Here is a 10,873-nt window from a genome sequence, read left to right as displayed (position 1 = left end):
TTTTTTTTTGAGACGGAGTCTTGCTCTGTCACCCAGGCTGGAGTGCAATGGCCGGATCTCGGCTCACTGCAAGCTCCGCCTCCCGGGTTCACGCCATTCTCCTGCCTCAGCCTCCCGAGTAGCTGGGACTACAGGCACCCGCCACCTCGCCCGGCTAGTTTTTTGTATTTTTTAGTAGAGACGGGGTTTTCATTGTGTTAGCCAGGATGGTCTCGATCTCCTGACCTCGTGATCCGCCCGTCTCGGCCTCCCAAAGTGCTGGGATTACAGGCTTGAGCCACCACGCCCGGCCTATATATATGAGCTCTTAGTTGTGGAAAAAAGTATTGGAAAATTGCTCTTCTATTTGTGATTCTCAGACTGTTCTCTTTTCTGTATTTCTGGCTCTTTAAAATTCCTTCTTGTGGCCTCATTGCCATATCATCCCCATTTTTCTCTCCCTTTCTTATCAAACTGATTCTTCTTTTTGATTCCTATTCTTCCTCCAATCTTCACTTTCCTGGATCATCTCATGGACCCTGATAACAGAATGACTTGCCGTGAGCAGTTCATTTCCTATTATCTCATTAAAACACTTTGCAACATTAATAACCACCTCTTTGCTTTGCATCATCTTTCTATTCCTCCCTAGAAATCTTCCTTCTTCCCACTAGAATATTCAGATCACTCCTGGAACAAAATAACTTGTTCTTGATTATTCATAGTTTTTACACTGCTTTGCCCTCTCCTTTCTTTTACTGCCAATCTTCTCAAAAGGTTTCTGTGTACTCACTGAATCGTGATTTGGTCTTAGCTTCTTTACCAAAGTTGTTCATTTGAAAGTTGTCAATGACCTGTCATGTTGAACTGTAGCTTCTACAATCCCTGCCTATCATGGGAGGGACCCAATGGGAGGTAATTGAATCATGGGGATGATTACCCCCAGGCCTTGTTGTTGGTAGTGAGTGAATTCTCATGAGATCTGATGATTTTATAAGGGGCTTTTATCCCTTTTGGTCGACACCTCTTCTTTCTGCCACCAAGCAAAGAAGGACATGTTTGCTTCCCCTTCTGCCATGATTGTAAGTTTCCTGAGGCCTCCCTGGCTATCCTGAACTGTGAGTCAAATAAACCTCCTTCCTTTATAAATTACCCATTTTTGGGTATGTCTTTATTAGCAGCATGAGAACAGACTGTTTCAGTAAACTGGTACAGAGTAGTTGGGCACTGCTTTAAAGATACCTGAAATTGTGGAAGCAACTTTGGAACTGGGTAACAGGCAGAGGTTGAAACAATTTGGAGGGCTCAGAAGAGAGTAAAATGTGGGAAAGTTTGAAACTTCCTAGAGGCTTGTTGAATGGCTTTGACCACAATGCTGATAGTGCTATGGACAATAAAGTACAGGCTGAGGTGGTCTCAGATGGAGATGAGGATCTTGTTAGGAACTGGAGCAAAGGTGACTGTTATTATGCTTTAGCAAAGAGACCGGTGGCATTTTGCCGCTGCCATAGAGATCTGTGGAACTTTGAAGTTGAGAGAAATAATTCAGGGTATCTAGTGGAAAAAAAATTCTAAGCAGCAAAGTGTTCAAAAGTTAACAGAGCATAAAACTTTGAAATATTTGCAGCATGACCATGTAGTAGAAAAGAAAAAGCCCACATTCTGGGGAGAAATTCAAGCCTTCTGCAGCAATTTACATCAGTGACAAGGCAGTGGATGTTAATCACAAAGATAATGGAGAAAATATCTCCAGGGCATGTCAGAGACCTTCCCATCAGTCCCTCCCATCACAGGCCTGGAGGTCTAGGAGGAAAAAATAGTTTCATGAGCTGGGCCCATAGGCTGCCTGCTGTGTGCAGCCTAGGGATTTGGTGCCCTGCATCCCAGCTTCTCCAGCCATAGATAAAAGGGGCCAAGGTACAGCTCAGGTTGTGGTTTCAGAGGCTTCAGAGGCCCCAACCCTTAGGATCTTCCACATGATGTTGAGCCTGCGGTGGCACAGAAGTCAAGAATTGAGGTTTTGGAACCTCCACCTAGATTTCAGAGGATGTATGGAAATGCCTGGATGTCCAGGAATAAGTTTGCTGCAGGGACAGGGCCCTCATGGAAAACCTCTCCTAGGGCAGTGCAGAAGGGAAATGTGAGGTCAAAACCCCGACAGGGAATCCTCATTGGGGCACTGCCTAGTGGAGCTGTGAGAAGAGGGCCATCATCCTCCAGACCCCAGAATGGTAGATCCACCAACATCTTGCACCCTGAAACTGGAAAAACTGCAGATACTCAATGAATGCCAACCTGTGAAAGCAGCTGGGAGATGGGCTATACCCTGCAAAGCCACAGGACAGAGCTGCCCAAGGCCATGCGAACCCACCTCTTGCATCAGCATGCCCTGGATGTGAGACGTGGAGTCAAAGGAGGTCATTTTGGAGCTTTAAGATTTGACTGCCCTGCTTGATTTTGGACTTGCATGGGGCCTGTAGCCTCTTCATTTTGGCCAATTTCTCCCATTTGGAATGGCTGTATTTACCTGATACCTATACCCTCATAATAGTAAGTAACTTTCTTTTGAGTTTGCAGGCTCATAGGCAGAAGAGACTTGCCTTGACTCAGATGAGACTTTGGACTGTTGAATTTTGAGTTAATGCTGAAATGAGTTAAGACTTTGGGGGACTACTGGGAAGGAATGATTGGTTTGGAAATGTGAGGACATGAGATTTGGGAGGGGGCAGGGGTGGAATGATATGGTTTGGCTCTCTTCCCACCCAAATCTCATCTTGAATTGTAGCTCCCATAATCCCTACATGTCATGGGAGGTACCTGGTAGGAGGTAATTGAATCATGGGGCAGTTACTCCCATGCTGCTGTTCTTGTGATAGTGAGTGAGTTCTCACAAGATCTGATGGTAATATAAGGGCCTTCGTCCCCTTTTGCTCATCACTTCTCCTTGCTGCCATCTTGTGAAGAAATACATGTTTGCTTCCCCTTTTACCATAAGTGTAAGTTTCCTGTGGCCTCCCCCACCAGGCTGAACTGTGAGTCAAATAAAGCTCTTTTGTTTATAAATTACCTGGTCTCAGGTATGTCTTTATTAACAACAGCATGAGAATTAACAATTCTTCTGAGCTGCTGGGACCACTTTTTATGCTGCTAACAAAACACAGATTCTGAATCTCTCCTTCTCTCTCTTTCTCTCTCTCTCTCTATATATATATATACACACGCACATACATATATGTATATATCTTTTTTTTTGACTTCTTTAACACTGCAACATTTCTGAGCCATTGGATTTTCATTCTGTATCTTTGAATTTATTATTTTTTATTTATATTACCTCACATTTCAATTCTATAAATTGTAGCTCTAAGTTCCTGCTTTAAACTTCATTTTCTTAAAAGCTAAATGATATCCCCTGCAACCACACATGTAGTAGGTTATGTAATGAAGTCATTTTTCTTCCATCATTAAGCCATTTTATCTCTAAAAGTCTCTCTGTACATTCTTTAGTTATTCTCACAAGTTATTTGGAATGTAAAACTTTAGTCCCATTTTGCAGCTTTTCTTTCTGTGTTCTGTACATCCAATCATCAAATGCTGTCAATTAACTTTAGTAATACATCTCACACTCATGCCTTTGCTTCCTTTCCCACTGCCATTGTCCTAAACTAAAGCATCTCACATAGACTATTTTCACTGTTCCCTTAGTTTGACTTCCAGCATTTGGTCTGATTTCTCTGACTACCATTTAAAATACCACTGTCAAATTAATATTTTATTTACATAAGTTAGTCATTTCTCTGCTCAGAAACTTTCAAACTTTACATTATAAATTGAATCAAGTATAGACTCCCTAAGCTCATCTTCCAGTCCTTCTATACTCTGACTCCAGCTAAATCTCCAGCTTTCCTTTCCCCCACTACCATGTCTGTTGCAAAGTGGCCTACAAAAAAATTGTGCAACTTGTTGTTTTGAAAAAATAAGTTATAATTTCTTACCTTTAATACACGTGTTCCAGAAATGTCTCTCCTCTCTTGGAAAAAATTGAATTCAAACAATAATTATCTATTTCTATCTATCTTATTTGATTAGCTGTGAGACTGGATCTTATATCTCCTTTCTCTGGCCCTCAGTGTGCTTCGTCCATAATATAAGAGTGCTACTTATCCATTCTACCCATGTTGTTATTATTTTTTTCATATTTGTTTTCTCCACTCTTGTCTTGAAAGTCTCCTATGTGCAAGGAATATTTTGTCTATATTTTCAAATTTTGTTAAAATTCCTAGTATATTTACTATAAGTTAAATAACAAATATTTGTATTCCAACAATATCTTCACCAATTATGAACTTACCTAAATTTCTGTACCCACTAAAAGTTTTTCATATTTTTTGAATAGCCATAAGATACCAGTTAAGAGTTTTAAAAATATGAGGCTAAATATCTACTATTGGTTAGTTTATTTTCCCTACAAATGTCTCAATCAAATTAGAATGTATAAATCTTTTTGCTTTGGGAAATATAATTGAATTTTTTATATTTTGTTAAAAGAAATAAATAAGCCAGGAGCAGTGGCTCATACCTGCCTATAATCCCAGCATTTTGAGAGGCCAGGGTGGGTGAATCACCTGTGATCAAGAGTTCGAGACCAGTTTGGCCAACATGGCAAACTCCATCTCTACTAAAAAATACAAAAAGAAAAAATAGCCAGGTGTGGTGGCATGCACCTGTAACCCCAGCTAGTTGGGAAGCTAAGGCACGAGAATTGCTTGAACCTGGGAGTCAGAGGTTGCAGTGAGGTGAGATCCACTGCACTCCAGCCTGAGTGACAGAACAAGACTCCATCTCAAAAAAAAAAAAAAAAAAAAGGAAAGAAATAATATATGAGATTTCAAAAAGATTGTAGAAAATGGAATTAAAAGATAAATGTAAAAATATTCACTTTATTTCTCCACATAAGCTCCATAAGCTCTATCAAGTTCAAGACCCTTTTGTAAGCAATGATACGAGCCATGTTGTGCATCCCTAAAGAATTGAGGGTCCTGGGAATTTAACCATGTCAACGCAGTCTGGTTCACATTATTAACTGAAGAAAAATGGGTGCCCTTTACAGATTTTTTTAATGTTAGGAAGCAAAAATAAGTCAAGCAGAGACAAATTGAGATGATAAGGTAGATGCCTAATGATCTCCCATCAAAACTCTCACAAAATTGCCCTCATTTGATGAGCAGAGTAAGTGGGAGCGTGGTAGTGGTGGAAGACTCTGGCGAAGCTTCCCTGGTTGTTTCTCTGCTAAAGCTTTAGCTAACTCTCTGAAAATACTCTCATAGTAAGCAGCTGTTATTGTTCCTTGGCCCCTCCAGAAAGTCAACAAGCAAAATGTCTTGAGCATCCCACAATACTGTTACCATAACTTTTGCTTTTTTTTTTTTTTTTTTTTTTTTTGAGACAGGTTCTCACTGTCATCCAGGCTGCAATGCAGTGGTGCAACTATAGCTCACTGCAGCCTTTACCTCCCAGGCTCAAGTGATCCTCCCAGTTCAACCTCCTAAGTAGCAGAGACTACAGGCATGAGCCACTTTTGCTCTTGACCAGTCTGCTTTTGCTTTCACTGGACCACTTCCATCTCTTGGCAGCCATTATTTTATCATGTTTTGTCTTCAAGATCATACTTGCAAAGCCATGTTTTATCTCCAGTTAAAATTCTTTGAAGAAATGCTTCAGGATCTTTATCACATTTGTTGAAAATTTCCATTGAAAACTCCGCTCTTATCTGCAGCTGATCTGGCTGCAATAGTTTTGGTACTAACGGAGTGGAAAGTTTGCTTTCGTTTAATTACTAAGTCAGAATTGTGAAAGCTGAGCAAACTGAGATGTCTACGATGTTGATTATTGTTTCTGCTATTAATCATTGGTCTTCTTCAAATAAGGCAAAAACAGGATGAATTTTTTTCCTTGAAAATTGATGCAGATGATCTGCTGTTGTGGGCTTCATCTTCAACATTGTCTCATCCCTTGTTAAAATGAGTGATCCATCTGTGAACTGCTGATTCATTTAGGGCATTGTTTCCATAAAATTTCTGTAAAAGATTCTTTACAAAACAGTATCAGGAATAAAGATCAAATCAAAAGACAGGAAGATAAGGTAGAATGAAGGATATATTCCAAGAAGTCAAGGAAATGTTTTCTAGTTAAAATCTCATTGAGGGAATGCAAAAAGGATTTTTTACTAAAACTCTATGGAAACAACGCCCCAAATGAATTAGCAGTTTATAGATGGATAGCTCATTCTTCCATCCAAGCTTCAGTATAAATTGGATGTTTACACCTATTTCAATTTTATAATTCGTATCTCTCTGAGAGAGGTTGTTTTAAAACTGATGTCTTATTTTGTCTTATTTTTCTTAGTGCCTCAAACTAGATCCTATTCAGATGTATTGTAAGAAGTTTCTACAAATTTATTTTGATCAAGAAAATGAGAAATCCATGTATAGCTTTTTCATGATATGCACCTTCCATGAGCTTTTTGAAGACCCTGGTATCAGTTGTTGGGGAAAAAAAAATAAAAATAACTCTATCAACATGCTTTGCTTTTTAAATCTAAATCTTCTTGACAAACAAAGCAGAATTTCAGGACACTGGAACCAGACTGGATTCTCAGGGGCCTGGAGAGGTTCAAAGCAGAATGAGACAGATCATAGCAAGTAGAAAAAGGTAATCCAGCAGAAGGTATCAGGAATAAATATCAAATCAAAAGACAGAAAGACAAGACAGATTGAAGGATATATTCTAAGAAGGCAGGGAAAAGTTAGGATTCCATAATAAAATCTCACTGAAGGACTGCAGAAAGTCAACAGCACAACTGAGTATAAAAATGAACCCTAGTAATGTGTACTCTTAAATGGGAGGTATTCTTCTATGCAGAAAATTATCAACGTAATATATAATGAAGATAACCAGAACATTTTCTGTGTCTTGTGTGTTTTATTAACTATTCTTCCAAGCCAGGCACATTGGCTCATGCGTGTAATCCCAGTATTTTGGGAGGCTGATGCAGGTGGATTGCCTGAGGTCAGGAGTTCAAGACCAGCCTGGCCAACATAGTGAAACCCAGTCTCTACTAAAAATACAAAAAAAAAAAAAAAAAAATAGCTGGGAGTGGTGGTGGGCACCTGTAATCCCAGCTACTAGGGAGGCTGAGGCAGGAGAATCACTTGAACCTGGGAGGCGCAGGTTGCAGTGAGCAGAGATCACTGCATTGCACTCCAGCCTGGGCAACAAGAGCAAAACTTTGTCTCAAGAAATAAATAAATACATACATGAATTAAATACTATGCTTCCTCTTGCCACACCATAATTTACACTTATCTTCACTGGAAAAAAATGTCCACTTTTCACTTTTATGTGCATCCTCCAACAAACCTTTTATTTCCTCAATTCCTACGACCATTCAATTGCTAAATTGTAACTAATATTTTTTCTTTATATATTCAAATGCCATATTCAGGTTCTCAACATTACCTCAACATCTGTCACAACTTTTCTCCCTGGCTTGAATGTCAATTAGCTAAAATGCATTCCATTACAAAGCTACCATATTGATTGATATAAAACCCAAATTTGACAATGTAATTTTCTTCTTAGAACCTGCTCATGACCTCTTATTCCCTGCAGGGAAAACACCCAAACTTCATATGACACAGAGGCTCTTCATGGCCTGCCTTAATCTTCCTTTCTTCACATTAATGCTTCATCTATAGAGTATTATTGACAATTTCCTGGAAAATAAATGCTATTGATGGCCTTTTTGCCTTTCTTCTTGCTGCCCTATCTTCAATCCTTTCTACTCAGCTTACCTTCTACTTTCCTGTAAGCATTTTTACCATTTATAAATTACCTTTCCTCATTCATAAATTTTCTGTGACTATTCTGTCTCTATCACAGCATTTATCATTTGTTAGTTTATCATCTCTTTAAAGACTATGAGCTTCTTGAGGATAGGAACTGTGCTTAATATCCTTGTATCTCTAGTAACCAGCATGCAGTAGGAAGTCATGAAATATTTACTGAGTTAAAGGTCTTCTTTAACAGAGTTATGAATGAAAATCATACTAGGAATCATGACTGCTTAATAAAATGAGAGATCCTAGAAGTGGAAGCATGAAATGCTCAGTCAGTTAACACCTTGTAAAGGTGAAAGCAATGTTTCTCCATGTGCTTCTCTACTCTTCAGCTTTTGCTTTTCTAATATCAGAATCACACAAAGGTCTAAGTTTAATGCTATACATAAGTTAACAGTTTATTTGAAGGGAAAAAGCATGAGTAGAATAAGAAAGTAAAGAAGCATATGGCAGAGAGATAACAAAAGTTATTACTAAAATAACACTGAGTCTAAAAACACAGAACTGATATTTGAAGAAAAGTTTAGCAAGAACGACGGGAAATATAACATCAAATTGGAGTATTATGTACCTACGACATTCGAGTCACAGTGATAGATTTAAAAAATGTCTGAAAAGTAGTAAAACACATCAATTCACCTTTCAAAAGCTGTGTTTCACTTGGGAGAGGAGGAATCAACTTAGGCAAAGATGTGTTTGGGTCACTGTTGTGTTGTTAGTGTCTAGAAAGTGCCTGGCACATAGAAAACATTGAATAACAAATAAATGCTGAATGAGTGAACTAGGATATCCAGAAGGGCAAAGTTCGATTATTCGATATGTATTTTGTGACAAAAGATAAAAATATAAGAATGTGTATGCACACATCTAATATACATGATTAGAATTGCTCATCATAAATTCAACTTTATGTCAACAATCATGTTATCTTATAGTATGACTTTTAACCTAAAATACTTCATTAAATAAGAAAGCTTATGAAAGTATTGCATAATTTGAGACATTAATATATAGTTAAGAGCAGTGATTTAATACAAGTCTGGGAATTCGGAAACTTATAAAAATGAAGAATAGGTCATACCTTCAGTGTCTCACAAATTTATACAAATGACTTTTGCCTAAAAATAGAGAAAGAATGTAAAATGCAGTGGTAAAGAAAGTTAAAATTAGTCTATATTCATAATCAGTTAAGTCTATACTATGTTTTATCCATTTTATACCTCAGACTTTCCTTTCAATGTGTTTGAATACTATGAAGCCTGAAGATGTAAAATGGCAGTAAGAACTTCATTTGTGAGAACTCTGAAAGCTCTTACAAAAATCTCATACCATGCATATAATATTAATTCAGTTAGCTGATATTTCAAAAACACTACTTTATTGAAAGCATTCTCCTATTTTCACTTTCGTGGCAAAAATTAGGTGATTTATCTTTTTGTGTGTGTTAGAGACAAATTGTTGAAACACCTTTAACAGATAACTAGCCCATTCTTATTGTTCAAGTCTCAATACAAATGTTATCTACTGCAGAGGCCGTCCCTGAGAAACTCATCCAGATTAGTTCCCTCTTAGTCATTCTCCATCAATCACATCAGTGTTTCTGTTGTATGCATATTATTATATTGTCTTATTTGCCCTTAATATTTATTTGTTCATTCCGTGTTCTGCTATATGAACTCAGGATCTGAAAAAGCAAGGACTATCTTTCTTGACTTCCTCTATGACTCCAATTCTCAGATAGTACATATTTTATAATTACTTGGTGGAAAAAATAAATACATGCACATTAAATAAGGATTACCTACTTGGCAAATCATCTCAAAGAATGACTGAGTGTTAAAGCTTAGAGACAGGATTTTGCCAAGAGAACAGTAGTGCTTGTGTTTATATGGATAACAAAAGTGATGCTCAAAACAAAGTGTTCTGTCCACAGAACTTTCTTAGGATCACTGTTGGTTACACTGTGGTCCATGTATTTTTAATGTATTACAAAAGGATACTGGCATCTTTAGATTCCTCTGTGATTATGTTTGGTATATGCACTGTATGCCATAACATCCTTTTTTTTTTTTTTTTTTTTTTTTTGAGACAGAGTCTCGCTCTGTCGCCAAGGCTGGAGTGCAGTGGCCAGATCTCAGCTCACTGCAAGCTCCGCCTCCCGGGTTCACGCCATTCTCCTGCCTCAGCCTCCCAAGTAGCTGGGACTACAGGCGCCCGTCACCTCGCCAGGCTAGTTTTTTGTATTTTTAGTAGAGAAGGGGTTTCACCGTGTTAGCCAGGATGGTCTTGATTTCCTGACCTCGTGATCCGCCCGTCTTGGCCTCCCAAAGTGCTGGGATTACAGGCCATGCTATTTTTTTACGTGAAAAATAGTTTCTTTTTAACTTTAAGAAGAAAAATACTTGAACTTTAAAAAGAAAAATATTCTCTTTTAACTTTCTCCATGTTTATGCATTAGTCGTTCAATGCAGAGCTAACTTGGAGGGTGGGGTAAAGATGGTGGAGTGAAGAGGAGGGTACCATTATAGAGAGTATACAAATGTTCCGTCTAATCAATCACTGTTACCCAGTCACATCCATGGAATAGATAGAAAATATTTTGGTTTTTCTTTTATATTGCTACTAAGGTGAGCGTTTATGCCCTCTGCCCCCAGTTCTTATGTTGAAATCCTAATCCCCAAGGTGATCATATTAGGAGGATAAGAGGCAGGGACCTTTGGGAGGTAATTAGGCCATGAGGATGGAGGCCTCATGAATGGGATCAGTGCTTTTATAAAAGAAGTCCCAGAGTGATCTCTGATCCCTTCTGCCATATGAGGAGGACACAGCAAAAAGCTCACTGTCTATGAACCAGCAAGTGGCCCCTCACTAGACAAAGTCTGCCAGCACCTTGATCTTAGATTTCCCAACCTCCAAACCAGAACTGTGAGAAATAATTTTTTTTTTTATGTATAAGCCACCGAGTCTGTGATACTTTTGTGTAGCAGCCCAAATTA

The 10,873-nt window shown here is 38.3% G+C and overlaps 1 protein-coding gene across 1 annotated transcript in view; it reads left to right on the top strand.

Moving 5' to 3' along the window:
- Positions 1-10,873, top strand: part of HCN1 (hyperpolarization activated cyclic nucleotide gated potassium channel 1) — a 440,621-nt gene that overhangs the window by 356,169 nt on the left and 73,579 nt on the right. The gene's annotated exons all lie outside the window — the stretch shown is intronic.

The sequence above is a fragment of the Theropithecus gelada genome, chromosome 6 (genome assembly GCF_003255815.1).
Source record: "Theropithecus gelada isolate Dixy chromosome 6, Tgel_1.0, whole genome shotgun sequence".
Lineage (NCBI taxonomy): Eukaryota > Metazoa > Chordata > Mammalia > Primates > Cercopithecidae > Theropithecus > Theropithecus gelada.
The sequence above is the reverse complement of the archived record's forward strand: the minus strand, read 5'-3'. Positions and strand labels throughout refer to the sequence as shown.